The following is a 17,986-nucleotide window of genomic DNA, read 5'->3' on the forward strand; positions in this document are numbered from 1 at the left end:
TTTCCTTGTTATATGCTACTTCCCTTTAAATTTTCTCCTTTGCATGTTCCATTTGCGCTTGATTTCCCTTTGCATGTTCTCTATTTTCCATGATTTTTTACACTAAAGTTTGACTCAAAACAAGATTGTTGTTTTTGAGTGTTTTGGTATATCTGACTTCTTAAGAAGCACCCCGCAGGGGCGGCAGTTTTTAAGCTTTTTAGGATGACATCCCTGTGTGTTGCTTCTAGTGTTTTTAGATGCTCTTGTAGTGTTTGAATTTGATTGGTAGCCTCCTATACCTGCTTCCATAGCGTTGCATTTCGGTCAAGCATATGACTTGTAAGAAGATGACATCGCCATACTCGCTGCTCTTATTCCCCAAGAGAAGCAATTGTTGCTTCCGCCCCTTCCAGTCCAGGGTGTGGCAAGTGCAAGAGTCCTTCCAGGCCTTCTCTAATTTGTTGGTGCTGATGGTCTCATTGAGAGCTCGTATTTTTTCTGCATTTGCTCTATTGCTTTGTTCTCTTTCTTATTGGAGTTGGAGCACTCTTTGTTCTTCTTCTTTCAAACTTGAGGATAGTGAATTTAGTCTTCCTTGTAGTTCTTCTTCCTTGGCTTGGGAGGTATGTTGTAGCTCCTGTAGCTGTTTAGCCTGGATAGCTGCTTGTTCCTTGTTATGGCTACTTCCCTTTGAATTTTCTCCTTTTCATGTTCCAATTGCACTTTCAATTCTCTATTTTCCTTGATTTTGTGCACTAAAGTTTGACTCAAAACAAGATTGTTGTTTTTGAGTGTTTGGTATCTGACTTCTTGCTCCTCACCCGCCAGTAGCATCCTTTAAGCTTTTTAGGATGACATCCCTGTGTGTTGCTTTTCTGCTGTTGTTAGATCCACTTGTTGCTTCTTTCTAGGCCTTCCATAGTCTCTTGAAAGAATCTATCGTAATCCATATTATGGAGGAAAGATGTCTCCGGAATCTCCTTTGCATCATCTAGACATTGCCTTTTAGTGGGACGACTTGGTGTCTCTTCAGCCCTTTGTCGCTTCCCTGTATCCACCAGTGGCTCTTTGAGGAGTCCTATTGGGAGTGATGTGGCTTCTTTGTGTCCTTGGGGCTCTGCTTTTGATAGCATTTCCTGTTGAGACTCTTTATGTAGCTCAGGCGCAGAAGCAGGTATATCTGACATTGTTGCATTTTTAAGAGGGGAAAGATTTTTTAAAATTACTTGTGGTGGCAGACTACTATGAGGGGGAGTTTGACGATGTATATGTGCTTCCGTCCTCTGTGGAGGTGCTGATAAGCTGAGACTTGCTGCTTCCTACCGCCCCAGTACTTCTTGGTATGATGCTATTTCCTGGGCTACCTCGACCTCGATCCTTTGTGTTTCCTCAGCAACATTAGGCATAATGCCTCTCTTCTTTTTGGTCTTCTTCTTTCTCCCTTTCTTGATCTCCTTCACGATTTCTTTTGTTTCCATCCGTATGGCAGCTTGTCCTTCCTGCATTTCTTTAGCGGTAAGTGGTGATGGTGCTGTCTATATTGCCGGTTGCATCCTTTCTTTTGGTTTTGGATCTGGAGGATGAGGCCGCTAAGCTATGTGATTTAGCACCTGTGTCATCAAATAAGGGTTGCACATCTTTGACTGGTGTGCCTTTAGATAATTTTCCATTTCTTTGCAGATGTAATAAGCCCAGTCATCTTCTTTTTCCTCATGTACTTTGGCTATCCTATTAAGGGGCACCCTGTTATACCTATCTACTAGCTTTGCTTGCATTATATGAGCGACATTGCTCTGTAGGCCTTTTTTGTCACTTCATCCCTAATGTTGTCATACTCGGCTCCATTGGAGTTGTAAGAACTTTTCTTTGGCATGCATCCAGGGGCATATTTTCATAATTATGAGTGTATTTTAAGTGGTGGTGATATTGTAGAGCCTATCGTATCAATTTTGCTGTGATCAAAACCTGCTCTGTGGTGCCATCGCTTTAGTTACCTTTCCCCTCTTTGTGGCCTTGTCATATGTCTTGAGGTACTCTGCGCACAGCTTTGTATCAATGGTTCGGGGGAGATATTGTGCCATCCGCCCTAGGCCCACTGTCTTTAGTTTTCCCTTGACTTCAGCTTCCTCCAGAATTTGCAAGTACTTAGGACTGTGATATTGCAGAGCTCTCTTTCCATACGCAGTGTGGACCTCTTTGCTTGTTATTGCACCATGGAACGCCTGTGCATACTGACCTAGATAGCTCGATTTTGGGCCTCGTGTGGGTCTTTTCTTTCTGCTAACTGGTGATCCCGTTGCACTAGCTTGTGTCACTGTCGGATTCTCTTTGCCTTTTGGGTTAGAGGTAGCTGAGGTCGACGTCTATAACATTTGAGAAGAAGGTCAGTCTACTGACTAGTAAGAGCATGTGCCATGCCTTGTTGTTTCTTCTTCTTCTTCTTGAAAGTGTCTCAAGGTTAAATTTGATGGAAAGTCAGTCGACGTCTATAACATTTGAGAAGAAGGTCAGTCTACTGACTAGTAAGAGCATGTGCCATGCCTTGTTGTTTCTTCTTCTTCTTCTTGAAAGTGTCTCAAGGTTAAATTTGATGGAAAGTGTGTTCGTGGTGTGAGCAAATAAGGAGGTATGAAGTTAAATTGAGAAGGTGCACAACGTGATAGTACTGTGAGACGACAAGGTCCAAAACCCGTGAGGTGGGTAAGCACCGTGAAAGTGCAAGGTTTAAAGCCGTGAGAAGTGTTTTCGTTAAATGGCTAAAACCGTGAAATGGACAAAATTGTGAAAGTACAAGTTTCAGTTTCGTGAAAGTTGTTCTCGTGAAATGGCTAAACCCGTGAAAGTGTTAGTTCTCCTAGGCTCAGGTCATCAGACAAATTGATATCATATTGGAGTAAAGAGAGGATTAGTGTAGACAAAAAGAGAGTTAGAGTTTGAGGAGGGACCCGAGGAGTTAGTGGAAATGAACCTATCTCCGAGGCTCACTCAAGGAGTAGTCGCATCTTGTCGGTTGGTTCTTGTAGGTGGTTGCATTCCTAGATTTCCAATTGGCGCTCCAACTCTTGTATGCATGAGTCCTTGGTGGTGAGAAGATCAAAAATAGTTGTTTCTTGACCATCCTTGCGGCATCCAGTTCTTCATATAGCCTTGTTGCTCCCTCCTATGCTTGTCTGGCGGGGTAGCCTCCATTCCTTGAACCTCTGTAATCTTGTGAAGTCTTTCTATGGCCAAGGCTTGACTTGGTTGGAGCTATTGTGTTATTTTCATCATTGCTTCTTTGTGTGTATCCATCATCTTCTGCATTTCTAATTTGTTGGTGCTGATGGTCTCATTGAGTGCTCGTATTTTTTCTGCATTTGCTATGTTGCTTTGTTCTCTTTGTTGTTGGAGTTGGAGCACTCTTTGTTCTGCTTCTTTCAAACTTGAGGATGGTGAATTTAGTCTTCCTTGTAGTTTTTCTTCCTTGTTGTTGGCTTGGGAGGTATGTTGTAGCTTCTATAACTGTTTAGCCTAGATAGCTGCTTGGTCGTTGTTATGTGCTGCTTCCCTTTGAATTTTATTCTTTGCATGTTCTAGTTGCGCTTTTAATTCTGTATTTTCATTGATTTTTTGCACTAAAGTTTGACTCAAAATAAGATTGTTGTTTCCGAGTGTTTGGTATCTGACTCTTGCTCCTCGCGAGTGTAGCTTTTAAGCTTTTCAAGATGACATCCCTATGTGTTGCTTTTGCTATTGTTAGATGCTCTTACAGTGTTTGAACTTCATTGGTAGCCTCCTGGACCTGCTTCCATATAGTGTTGCATTTTGATCATGAAGCATATGAGTTGTTAGAAGATGGCATCACCATACTCGCTGCTCTTGTTCCCAAAGGGAAGCACTTGTTTTTGTTGCCCCTTCCAGTCCAAAGTGTGGCAAGTGCAAGAGTCCTTCCTCCAGGCCTTCCATAGTCTCTTGAAGGAATCTATTGTAATCCTTATTATGGAGGAAAGATGTCTCTGGAATCTCCTCTGCATCTTCTAAACGTTGCCTTTTATTGGGACTTGGTGTCTCTTCGACCCTTTGTCGCTTCCCTGTATCCAGTGGCTCTTTGAGGAGCCCTACTGGGAGTGATTGGGCTTCTTCATGTCCTTGGGGCTTTGCTTCTTCTGACAACGTTTCCTGTTGAGACTGTTTATGCAGCTCAGTAGCAGAAGTAGGTATATCTGACATTGTTGAATTTTTAAGAGGAGAGAGATTTTTTTAAATTAGTTGTGCTAGACTTTGAGGGGGAGTTTGATGATGTATATGTGCTTCCATCCTCTCTGGAGGTGCTGACAAGTTGAGACTTGCTGCTTCCTGCTACCCCAATACTTCTTGGTATGATGCTATCTCCTGGGCTAGCTCGACCTCGATCCTTTGTGTTTCCTTAGCAACGTCGGGCATAATGCCTCTCATCTTCTTTTCGGTCTTCTTCTTTCTCCCTTTCTTGATCTCCTTCATGATTTCTTTTGTTTCCATCAGTATGGCTTGTCCTTTGAAAGACCCCTGCCCCCTTCGCGCAACGAAGTCTGGGTGCTAGCAACGGAAGTAGCACTTCTTGCGCAGGGTAGAGCCTCTCACTCGAGGCCTCGCCCATGGATATCCGGATAAGAGACTAATCCCTCGGTTCTTCCAAAACCGAACACAAAAAAACTTCCCTCGCTGAGTAGACATAGGCAATTTCTCTAGGATATTTTATTCTAACGTAGTCAATATCTTCACTAACCAAACTGATCCGACCGAACCCATAAGTCTCATGGTCAGATCAAGGAAGAAACTTGCACTTGGATCATAGAGTCCAATGCTTTTTTCCTCATCAAGAGGCATAGCCGTTGATTCTTTTCCATAGAACAAGGGTTATCTGGGATTTACTTCAACTATTGTAATTTAACAGAATTGAGTCTCATTTTAGGGATCCATCAGTCCAACCTAACCCCATCCAATCCCATGGGTTAGCCAACTGCCCAACCACTGTAGTGATAGGATCCATTTAGAAATTTGTTTATGTTTTGCCCTGGGTTCCAGGGAAAAGAGTTCCTAGGCCCCCTAACCGGCGCTTCAAGCAAACTTCAAGATAGTCACACCACTTACACACCCAATATGAAATTGCCTGTTTCACAGATTCAACTATCTTTAAAACAATCTTTTAATGAAACCATATTATCAATAATCATAATCCTCCAAAATATCTAGCTTGAATTCCAATTTATAATCTAAAGGATCCTTGTCCCCACCGTGCAACGAATTTAGGGGTGCTACTAGAAGGAATACTTCTTGCATGGGGCAGGGTCCCACACTCGGGGCCTCGCTCATGGGTATCCGGACAAGAGACTAATCCATTGGTTCTTCCAAAACCAAACTCGGAAAACTTCCCCTGCCCGAAAGCACGGTGATTCGTCCAGGATAAATTTTTTCTAACGTAATCAAAAGCCTTAATAAACTAAACTGATCTGACCAAACCCGTAAGTCCCATAGTCAGATCACGAAAAAGATTACACTTGGATCATAGAGACCAACGCTTTTTTCCTCATTGAGAGGCACAACCGTTGATTCTTTTCCATAGGCCAATTTTTGTCCGGGATTTACTTCATCTATCGTACCATAACAGAATTGAATCTCAATTTAGGGATCCATCAGTCCACCCTCCGCCCAACCACTATAGTGATGGGATCCAATTAAGAATTTGGTTAGGTTTTGTCTCGGGTACCAGGGAAAAGAGTTCCCAGGCCCCCTAGCCAGATATTCATGCAAACTTAAAACTAGTCACACCACTTACACACCTAATATGAAATTGCCTTTTTCTCAACATCAGCTATCTTTAAAACAATCATTTAATGAAACCATTGTGTCACTGATCACAATCCTCAAAATCTCCGATTGAATCCTTATTTCTAATCATTCCTTCATTGATGTACCTATGGCATCATTGGCAACCAGAACGCTCACCACCTGTTCACTCAGGGGCGTTTTCGATAGTTCCTAGCTCATAGTAACCGGCAATATATTCACATATCAAAATGGAATCTCCATTAAAGATCAGGAAGATCAACCAATGGATCCATATAAAAGAGCCATGGACTCATCCGTTTGAGGACCAGCAAGGTCAACCAACCAGATCCATGCCCAAATTCAGAAAATAACTCTTACTCCTTGTTCCAATATCTCCCAAGACGCACGTGTGGGTATCGTCGGGCGACCCAGAGCCTGAGCACCGTATGGTCAGTGCCCTCTAGGATCTAGCGCTTCACTCATAGGCCGCTTCCTTGGTCCCTCATCCACTGTACCGGAAGCTCACCATTTTAATCGAACCGAGGCTGGTCAAGACCTTGCTCGACCTTGCTACGCGAGACGTCCTCTATACTCTCCATCAGCTGTTGCAACTTTATCAGATTGGTCTCCATGACCTCATTCATAAGATGGTCAAAATGCTTCCCCTGCATTCTTGACATAAAATAGTCATTTAAAAATAGGTCATAAATACAATTTCTATAACGAACTCTCGTCTTTCCACATTGTTCCACATCAATCCACATTATTTAATTCCACAACCATTTCATAAGTATTCCTATTCTCATTCAATCACATCATTTTCATCACATCTTTCCTCAATTTATCCTCATCAGATCTCATCCACTTGCATCTACCCATATCCACATCTCATCACGTCACATTCATTCACATCTCATCCATTCGGACCACATCGCATTCACTCACAACTCATCCATATTTTACCTCACATCTCATTCATTCACATCTCATCATTCACATCTATCTCGATTCACATCCCATCACATCACATTCATTCAAATCTCATTCATTCACATCTATCCCGATTCACATCCCATCACATCACATTCATTCAATCCATCACATTCACATTCATTCAAATCTCATTCATTCACATCTATCCCGATTCACATCCCAACTCATCCATTCATTTTACCTCACATCTCATTCATTCACATCTCATCATTCACATCCCATCTCATCCATTCATTTTACCTCACATCTCATTCATTCACATCTCATCATTCACATCTATCTCGATTCACATCCCATCACATCACATTCATTCAAATCTCATTCATTCAAATCTCATTCATTCACATCTATCCCGATTCACATCCCATCACATCACATTCATTCAATCCATCACATTCACATTAATTCATATCCATCATATTCACATTCATTCATATCCATCACATTCACATTCATTCATATCCATCACATTCATTCTTATCACCATTATATCACATTCATTCTATCCACATCATATCTCATTCATACACATCTCATCTCATTCATACACATCTCATCTCATTCATCCACATCCATCCAATCGTTCACATGTATGACTACTCATATCTATCCATACATTTATATCTATCATTTCACATCCACATACATTCATGTCACATCACATCACATTCTTTCACATACACATCTATATCCATTCTTTCACATACATCCACATCCATTCTTTCACATACTCACTCACATCCATTCTTTCACATACTCACTCACATCCATTCTTCACATACACATCCATTCACATCCACATCCATTCTTTCACATACTCACTCACATCCATTCTTCACATAAACATTCATTCTTTCACATACTCACTCACATCCATTCTTTCACATACTCACTCACATCCATTCTTCACATACACATTCACATCCATTCTTCTCATACACATCCTTATCCATTCTTTCACATACTCATTCACATCCATTCCTCACATACACATTCACATTCATTATCATCACATACATTCACTCACACCCATATCATTCATTTACATTCTGACTCACATGACATCACATCTCATCCATTCATTCACATTTATCTGATTTACATCACATATATTCACCTCACATCTCATCACCTCTATTCACATCACATCCATCCATCCATTCATTCCCTTCTATCTGATTCACATCACATCTCATCACATCTATCCACATCTATCCACCTCATCACATCTATCCATCTCACATTCTCATCACCTCTATTCACATCACATCCATCCATCCATTCATTCCCTTCCTATCTGTGATTCACATCCCATCTCATCACATCTATCCACCTCACATTCTCATCACCTCTATTCATATCACATCCATCCATCCATTCATTCCCATCTATCCGATTCATATCACATCTATCCACCTCACATTCTCATCACATCTATCCACCTCACATTCTAATCACCTCTATTCATATCACATACATCCATCCATTTATTCCCATCTATCCGATTCACATCACATCTATCCACCTCACATTCTCATCACCTCTATTCATATCACATTCTCATCACCTCGATTCACATCACATCTATCCATCTCACATTCTCATCACCTTTATTCATATCACATCCATCCATCCATTCATTCCCATCTATCTGATTCACATCACATCTCATCACATCTATTCACCTCACATTCTCATCACTTCTATTCATATCACATCCATCCATCCATTCATTCCCATCTATCTGATTCACATTACATCTCATCACATCTATTCACCTCACATTCTCATCACTTCTATTCATATCACATCCATCCATCCATTCACATCTATTTGATTCACATCACATCTCGTCACATCTATTCACCTCACATTCTCATCACTTCTATTCTTATCACATCCATTCACCTCACATTCTCATCACTTCTATTCTTATCACATCGATCCATCCATTCACATCTATCTGATTCACATCACATCTCATCGCATCTATTCACCTCACATTCTCATCACTTCTATTCATATCATATCCATCCATCCATTCACATCTATCTGATTCACATCACATTCATTTAAACATAGAATTTAAGAGAATTCTAATTTTTTTATATAAAGATTCTTTACGCATCTGTTTATGCATAAAAATCAACTTCAGTGGTGGGAATAACACTTTTAACAAAATTATTTTATGCATCTATTTATGCATAAATTCAATTTTAAGAAAAATAACACTTTTGAAATAAAATAAATCCTTTATGCATCTTTTTATGCATAAAATCAAATATGATGAGAATAACACTTTTTGAAATAAAAATAAATTTCTTTATGCATCTTTCTATGCATAAAGTCAATTTTGATGAGAATACCACTTTTGAAATAAAAATAAATTTCTTTATGCATCTTTCTATGCATAAAATCAAATATGATGAGAATAACACTTTTGAAATAAAAATAAATTTCTTTATGCAATTTTCTATGCATAAAATCAAATATGATGAGAATGACACTTTTTGAAATAAAAATAAATTTCTTTATGCATATTTCTATGCATAAAATCAATTTTGATGAGAATAACACTTTTGAAATAAAAATAAATTTCTTTATGCATCTTTCTACACATAAAATCAAATTTTAATGATAATAAATCTTTTGATATAAAAATAAATCTTTTAGAATGCACAAACGGAGGGGATTACTCTTTTAGAATAACCTAATGATAAACTTTAGTTCTGCAAAATTTAAGAAAATTTTACCATAATCTCCTTTGTATGGGTGACCATTTCTCAATTTTTACATTCAATTTATGACTTGAATTAATCCAATTTGAATTCTAATATCTCTAATCTACTCTATTTTTTCAAAAATCAAGAGAGTAAACAATGAAAAAAGTTTAATCAATCTTTTAATTAAACTTTCTAGGATTAAGAAGGGCTGAATTGTAAAGAGTCCCTGTAGCCGCTAGTGCCCCGCTCTGCACAGCTGGAGAGACCATCCTCCTCGCCGTCAAAATATGCCGCCCCAGCCGAACAGTATACTGGAAAAAGGTGATCTCTGTGGCCTCAAGGGATGCATAAGGATCATGCCACTTGTACTCCCCAGGGTCCCACTGTAGCCGAGCCAAGGGGCGCGCTGCATATGCCCATATGCGCCAATCCGGGGGCACATCTGTAGAGGGTCTGGGTCAATATGCCACTTCTAAGAAGCGACGGCCACTACCCGTATCCTCTGAAAGGTGCACTCTGCAACCAAAGGCGACTCCACCTCCACTCTCTGAAGTCTACCCTCATCCTGAATCTCATAGTAGAGGCATCTGCCATCCTCAGTGCAAGCTTTGACAGCAATCAGGATCTCCAACTATGTAAAGGCTCCCATCCACCCGTGGGGCCACTAGCTCGATAGGCGTGAACCACTCCTCTGTGAGTGCCTCTTGAATGTCATCCCTCATAATCAACCCCTCTGAATGTCATCCCTCATAATCAACCCCCTCTGAAGTGACTCAACCTCTCCACCTGGATCTCCTCTGGGAGACTGCAAAAGGCCTGCTAGTCTCCAAAACTACGTGCTGGGCCTACTGCCAAAGGTCCCCAGGCTAGACGAGGCCGAGAACCCAGCATATGACCCTGCTCTGTGCGAACCGCTGGGCTCCATATGAGCGGCTGTCTGGCCCGCTCCTCAACACAAGAAGGAGGTCGCTGAGAGAGCCCCGGTCTCAGCTGCTCCCAAGCTCTCAGGATTCTCAAAGCAAATTTGTCCTCCCATCCTCTACTGAGGCCTATCCTCCTCATCTCTATGAAGATCCATCGAATCTCTGGTGCCCAAGTGCCCCCTGCTGGGGGAGCCCGAGCCTACAGCCACTACAACAGAAGCTCTTTCCAAGGCTCAGCGCGCCTAGAAGCAGCCCCCGAACAATAAGCTTCCCCAATAAGGCTCTACTTTGATCGACTGGATCTATAATGCCCAAGTCTCCCTGAGCCAGCGGAAGTGTAATAACTGCCCATGCAACCTTTGCCCGGGCTGGCTGACCGTCCCGCCCAGACCAAAGAAAGTTCCTGATCAGCCTCTGTACACCTGGCTGATGCAAGAGCTTGAGAAGATCCAGCAAGACGTAATGTACCACATGGTCGCTAACAGCACCTGATTTGCCACCACCACCCTCCCAGCCAAGGATAGTCGAGCTGTACTCCAATACAAAAGCTTCTTCCGAATGCTCAGAAGAAGCGGGGCAATCTGCTGCTCAGGTGACAAATCTAGTCCAATCTGGCATCCCAAATACCGCACTACTGTGCTAGGAGGAATCTATCTAAAATCGGGGTCCGGGCTCCGTGCCGGAGTGGGAGCGCTACTGATCCAAAAGGCCACTATCTTGCACCAATTGATCAATGCTCCCAAAGCTGCACTAAAAACCTGGAGCGACTGCTCTGCTCGAAGAAGATTGGCCTCTTGGCCATGCAAAAATAAGCTCGTGTCGTCTGCAAACTCAGCATCGAGCAGGTCCTCCCCCCGGATTGGGAGCTGGAGTCCTCTCTGTTGAAAAATACAAGTGAATAGGGTGTGTGTGGGAACAAGCTCTTGGATAGAGGCTGTAAAAGAGGAGATGTAATTGTGAAAGAACCTGTGAAAAGGTTAGAAGAATCTACAGGGAGAGAATAATGGGTAGCATGAGGGAATTTAGGAGTGTGGAGATATTCTGGGAGATAATCAGGGAAAAGAGAAGAGTTGGAGAGAATCAGGCAAAAGGTGGAGATATTCTGGGAGTGAATCATGGAGAAATCAATGGGATTAGATGCTTGATGTAAACTCTATAAATTGAGGCATAGCCCTAATGAGAATTTGCTGGTTTTTGAGTATCCATGCCTACATTAATCTATCTGCTAATTATTCACTAATTACGTCTTAATCATTTCTTAATCACTTTGTTAATCATGTTGATTCTAGTGTATGATCCACCATAGCTCATCATTTTGCTCAAATTTCAACATGGTATCAGAGCCATGCTTAGAATCAACCAGATTTATGAGCCCATTAGTGAATTAATCAGGATTAATAAGATAATTAGCAAAAAAATTAGTTTTTAGTGAGTTTTCACTCTTCCCCTTCACCCCCAGCCAGTGGAGGGTCTCTAGCATCTAGCACACTCAAAATTAGGGCATAAGATTCTTACACAAGCTAGCTAAGGTCCTTGGCTTCAAGCCCATCAAGAAAACGCAGCAAACCGCCGGCGGGTTCAGGAGATCTTCACGTTTTTTCCAGCGCTGAATTTTCTGAGTAGTTTGCAGATCTTGAGCTCATCAAATCAAATTGAGCTAATTCCTCTTAGCACAAAGGGTAATCAAGCATGCTCTACAAGCTGGTGAAGACAGAAATCAATTTCATCAAGTCTACAGTGAGATCCAAGCTCTTCATCAAATCTGCAGGTGACTTTGGTAAAACAGAGATTAAGCTTTCATTATTTGGTCAAATCTTGTGTTTCTTGGCTTAATCCTCTACTAGACTCATTGCTATTGATGCCTTTGAAAGCATTTGAGCTCATTTGAAGTGGAAGGCACCAGATCTGGGCTCCCCACATACTCTATTTTTTACACACAAACCAGAGAATTAATTTGCTAATCAGTGATTAATCAGTGCTAATCACTATATTTTGGTGCAATTGAGGGTTCAAATTAACCATTAGGTATCTGATACAGATCCTTATAACTTCAGATTTCAAATCGAAGTTGGTTTGATACTCCAACCATCCCGTACAAATTGGTTACCCTTAATTTAGTGTAATTTCTGGGAAAATTGTGCTGATAAAATTGTGAAAATCATCATTTTGCATTTAACCCTTGGTTAATGCCTGTAAATCTCACTCAAATTCAAGATTATTCACAGCCAGAGTTGCATTTGGAATGTGCATGAGTATGAATGCTATACGCATTATGTATTGGGCACATTTTATCAGTGTAAAAATGGGAACAGACACTGCCCTTGTCCAGATTAAGGCAAGAGGTAAGACCTCCCGCATAAATTTGGGTTTGCATTGCATAATGATACAAAATAAACATAAAAAGCCCAAAGGAACTGTCAGCAAAACATTGAAACATGTTGCTCACATGGAGCAAAATGACCTGACGGACGAGCTCATGGCCCCAGCCATGAAAGAAGAAGAATATCTCTTCCCAAGAAGAGGATCCACACCGAGAAGAAGACCTGAAGGAAGACATGGACACGAGAAGAGAAGCTGCCACAAGAAGAGAAGCTGCCCCGAGAAGACTGAAAGAAGAGACGGACGAGTGGAGAGATGCTACCACAAGAAGAAGACTGAAGACAAGAGAAGATGTGAGGCTCCAAAGAGTAAGGAGCCATGTGAAAATCTCTGAGAGAGAGAGAGAGAGAGAGAGACCCCACAACCCAATGTAACCTGCCCCAATAAAGTAAAACCACCTCTAAGCCACCGATGATGTAGGCCATGTGGTAGATATATGTGTGAGCACTTTAGTCAAGGTCGCGGGCACTTATAGTAGCCTTGGACACATAGAGAGAGAGAGTGTCAAGAACTATGGAGTTTAGGGACTTGAGGCACTGGTCACGGACTGTCAAGTAAGAAAGAAACTTGATACAGGGTCCAGGTGTGCTGAGATAACTTGAGGGGAGGAGTAGACACTGGTCGCGGACTACCAAGTAAGGGGAGGCAAACTTGGTATAGGGTCTAGGTGTACTAGGAGTATTCACTTGAGGGGAGGTGTTGAAAAATACAAGTGAATAGGGTGTGTGTGGGAACAAGCTCTTGGATAGAGGCTGTAAAAGAGGAGATGTAATTGTGAAAGAACCTGTGAAAAGGTTAGAAGAATCTACAGGGAGAGAATAATGGGTAGCATGAGGGAATTTAGGAGTGTGGAGATATTCTGGGAGATAATCAGGGAAAAGAGAAGAGGTGGAGAGAATCAGGCAAAAGGTGGAGATATTCTGGGAGTGAATCATGGAGAAATCAATGGGATTAGATGCTTGATGTAAACTCTATAAATTGAGGCATAGCCCTAATGAGAATTTGCTGGTTTTTGAGTATCCATGCCTACATTAATCTATCTGCTAATTATTCACTAATTACGTCTTAATCATTTCTTAATCACTTTGTTAATCATGTTGATTCTAGTGTATGATCCACCATAGCTCATCATTTTGCTCAAATTTCAACACTCTCAAACCAACCTCCTCTGCCGTCAAATACATGATCATAGCCTCTGAAAAGAAGAGAAAAAGAAAAGGGGGGAGGGGACACCCCTGACGGACTGATCTGGTCAGCTCAAATCTCGGCCCTCGTCCTCCTGTAATCAACACCTGGCTACGAGCTGTGGAATACAGAGCCGCCACCCCTCTAATCCAACCTGACTCAAAGCCCAAGTGAAGCATAGTGCCCTCTAAGAAACCCCAATCGACTCTATCGTATGCCTTCTCAAAATTGAGAAGCGTAGTGCCCTCTAAGAAACCCCAATCGACTCTATCGTATGCCTTCTCAAAATTGAGAAGCATCACGACCAAGTCCTCACCAAGAAATCTAGCTCGGGCCGTCGCCTCCCAAAAGGTGAAGATGTTGTCAAGGATACTGTGCTCCTTGACGAATCATGTCTGGGTAGCATGAATCAACTCCCCCAGGATCCTCAAACTCAAGGCCTTTGCTAAGACCTTGTAGACAGTATTGAGGATCGTAATAGGTCTCCAATGCCGAATATCATCTGATACTCCCTCCCCCTTGGGGATAAGAAAGATCAAACCCTCTGAAAAGCTCTGTGGCATCACCCCAGTGTCCAAAACATACTGAAAGCCCTTGCGGAGGCCTGGCCCCAAAAGGTCCCAATAGCGCATAAAAAAGGCAGGCGTCAGTCCGTCCTCCCCTGGGCAACTATGTCGCGGCGGCAGGACCCTCAAGGCCTCAGCAAGCTCAACCTCTGAAAGAGGCGCACCAAGAACTGTACGCATACGATCTGTGACCCTCCTCTACACATGGGCCCACATAGTCTGTCTACAAGCATCCCGATCCTCAGTGGCTAGCTCCCCTGAAAGCAGGTCTCTATAGAATCCAGTGGCAATGGCTCTGATCTCTCTGGGCTCAGTAGCTATCGATCCATCTGGCCTCCCAAGCTGACGGACTCCTGCTCGAGCATGGCGGGGTCCAGTAATCTAAAAAAACTCCCCAGTCACTCTATCACCAAGCTGCGTCCGCTGAGAGGCCTGGCGACGATAGTAAAACTCATGTCTCTGCTCCTCTGCCTCTCTAACCTCCTGGCGTGCGTGGCTCAGCTGGGACGCCACCCACTCACATGCAGGCTGCTACTCCTGAAGGCACTGAAGCGAAGAAAGAGGCTCCATCTCAGCTGATGCTCCCGCTTGCGAATCTCTCCCAGCCATGTCAATGCTGCAGTGTGCAGAAAAGAGCTAAGCTCGATGAGTCCCTGGGCACACTGGCCTGCTGCATCCTGGTCAGAGCACTGACTATCATGCTAGATCCTCTCAATGTCCTCAGCGAGACTAGGATCTGTAAGTACCCTCTCTGGGATCCTCTCAATGTCCTCAGCGAGACTAGGATCCTCTCAATGTCCTCAGCGAGACTAGGATCTGTAAGTACCCTCTCTGGGATCCTCAACTGCAAGCTGGGCTCCTGTGTCCTCTCCTCAAATGTCAAGATAACTGGCACATGATCTGAAAATGAGGTGCCAACGAGAATGCCGACGGAGCCCCCTCGCTCCCCTAACCAGTCGCCCACATAAAAGTGATCAATCCGTGATAGATTAGTCCCTCCCTGTCGGCGATCCGACCGAGAGAAACTAAGACTGTCCTGAGAGCGGGAGAAGGCCCCATGCTGCCATGCATCAGTGATCCTCAGTGACATGCAAAACTGCTCCCAAGCTGCAAGCTCCGTGCCATGCACTGTAACATGACTGCCTCCCACCCTATCGGCCGGGTCCTCAAGCATGTTGAAGTCTCCCCCGACACACCAATGTGCGGCCTCTGGCAATGCATCCGTAACCTGGGTCCAGAACTCTGCTCTGGCACTAGCATGGTTGGGCGCATAGACGTTGAACACGCCCAATAGCTCATCGTGCATCCTCAGAATGACATACTATGCTCTACCAGGCACAATGATCCCTCGATCCACAATGGCCTGCTGTGCCATACATCTACAATGACCATGCATACTCCTCCCTGTCCACCCAAAGGACCAAACCCTACAGACCAAAAGGTGTCCCATCTACCAGGCATCACCGAACCATATCTCCGGATCCTGCTCTCACCCAAGTGGTGCTCCTGCATCATCAAAATATCAATGCTGCCACCAACCAGGCATCTTTGAAGCTCCTGCCTCAAGCAACCACGATAGCGTATAAAATGTGCTCCGCCAAGGCCCTGTACATTCCATGAGATGATCCTCATGGATGACCTGCTGAGGTGGATGTTGTCTCAGCCGTACGGTGGGCCTTTGCAAGCGGCTTGGATGGAGAGTAGTCCCCATCTGAGCGGCTGCAAATCTGCCCACCCGGTGTACTGCAAGAATCACGGATCAAGCGCCAGTGGGCTGTGACCCATGGCGACTGCCTCCCGCTCAGACAGAGCAACCTCGTGTATACATACATATCCAGGGTCGTGTGCTAAGTCTGCCACTATGCGAACGACCAAATGACGAATCCCTGAGGCATCCACACTCCCGGGATCCAAGAAAAAATGAGCCAACTCCCATATTCGGCCTATCACATCTGTCACCTCCACATCGCTCACATGGTGAGAAAACTCAACTGCCTGAGTCTTCAAGGTGCTAAGAGCGAGCTCCAGAGTCCACTCCCGGTCACATGGACCACAGAGAGGAAACGAGAAGGCCACCGCTGAATCAAGTGCCTCCTCCCCGCGAGCCAGAGGTATCACTACATGAACTCGGATGGGTGTTGGCTCATGGGGGCCCTCTGCTCCAAAAAGCCATGTGAAGGAGTAATCAAAAGCCTCCGAGCGCTGTCTAGTGCCGAGGCGACTTAGCCGACTGCGGATAGATGATATCCGTGAAGCCCAAATCGGCATGGTAAGTCTCCTCTGTGGTGCTCGATCAAGATCGGTGCTCAGAGCCCTCCTTACAGCAGGCGAACGCCAGGGGACTGCAAGGGCCTCCCGGGGAGCTGAGGCGGGCGGGGGGGAGGAGGGGGGGCGAGGGAGGTGGAGAAGGAGCCGCTACCGAAACCGGAGCGGGGAGAAATAGGAGAGAGGAGAGATGAAAATATCTCATTATTTGTGAGTTTAAAACTCATCCACACATGTGAAATAGGCACCTCCTTCATGAGGGGAATTCCCCACACTGAGGTGTCAAAAATGCATCATTTCCTCTAAATATCTCTTCTTTTTTAACTAATAAACCTTGTCCTTAGTCAACTCTTCATCTTATGTGAGTATTTACTCATTTTTGAGGGATTTTCTTTTATTCTTCAATTTATCTCCTCCCTACATTTGGATTAATCTTATTGCTCCATAGGAACCTTAATCCAAAATTTTCAAAAAATCTGGACCCTCAGGATAAGGTCCTTTTTACCTATTTTCAATTAATTCCAATTGTACATTGGAAAGTTCTTTTTGAATTTCAGTTTCAAGGGAAATCATTTTAAACACTAGGAGGATTTTTATATCCAAAAATATATCAATTTTGAATTATCTCCCTCTAGATATTTTCTCTCTCTAGGCCAAAACAGGGTAAAACAGGATCTTTCTTTTATTTCAGAGAGGGGAATAATTATAAGATCAGAAGGGGAGGTTCTTACACCTGCACACCTCAAAAGCTAGAGGGAGGAATCTTACATCCTACCCCACTTAAAAAACGCGAGATGTCCTCATCTCGCAAAATTAGAGGACAACTCTTTTCCTTAAGATCCAACTAATTCTGGGATTCCTTATAGTCTGGTGAACCCAACAGAATCCTAGGATAAAGATCCCTTATATATAACTCATCATCAGACAACAATTCACTCAGATCATAACATTCAAATCCTTATCACAATAATGGTCCATTAGACCGAACTTTCTATCTGAACAGTCCTCCATGGGAATTTTCAATTAAACAAATTTTTAATTTGATATCCCTTAACTTGATCCACTGGGTCAAGTGTTAACAGCAGCAATTTGTCAGCACAATCCACTAATCTCATAGTGATTTGCTGAAGTCATTAACATCATTCCAATTATTATGAACATTATCACAGGGACTCGTCCCTCC

Source organism: Cibotium barometz, chromosome 35 (assembly GCF_041138505.1).
Source record: "Cibotium barometz isolate CiBa-2024 chromosome 35, ASM4113850v1, whole genome shotgun sequence".
Taxonomy (NCBI): domain Eukaryota; kingdom Viridiplantae; phylum Streptophyta; class Polypodiopsida; order Cyatheales; family Cibotiaceae; genus Cibotium; species Cibotium barometz.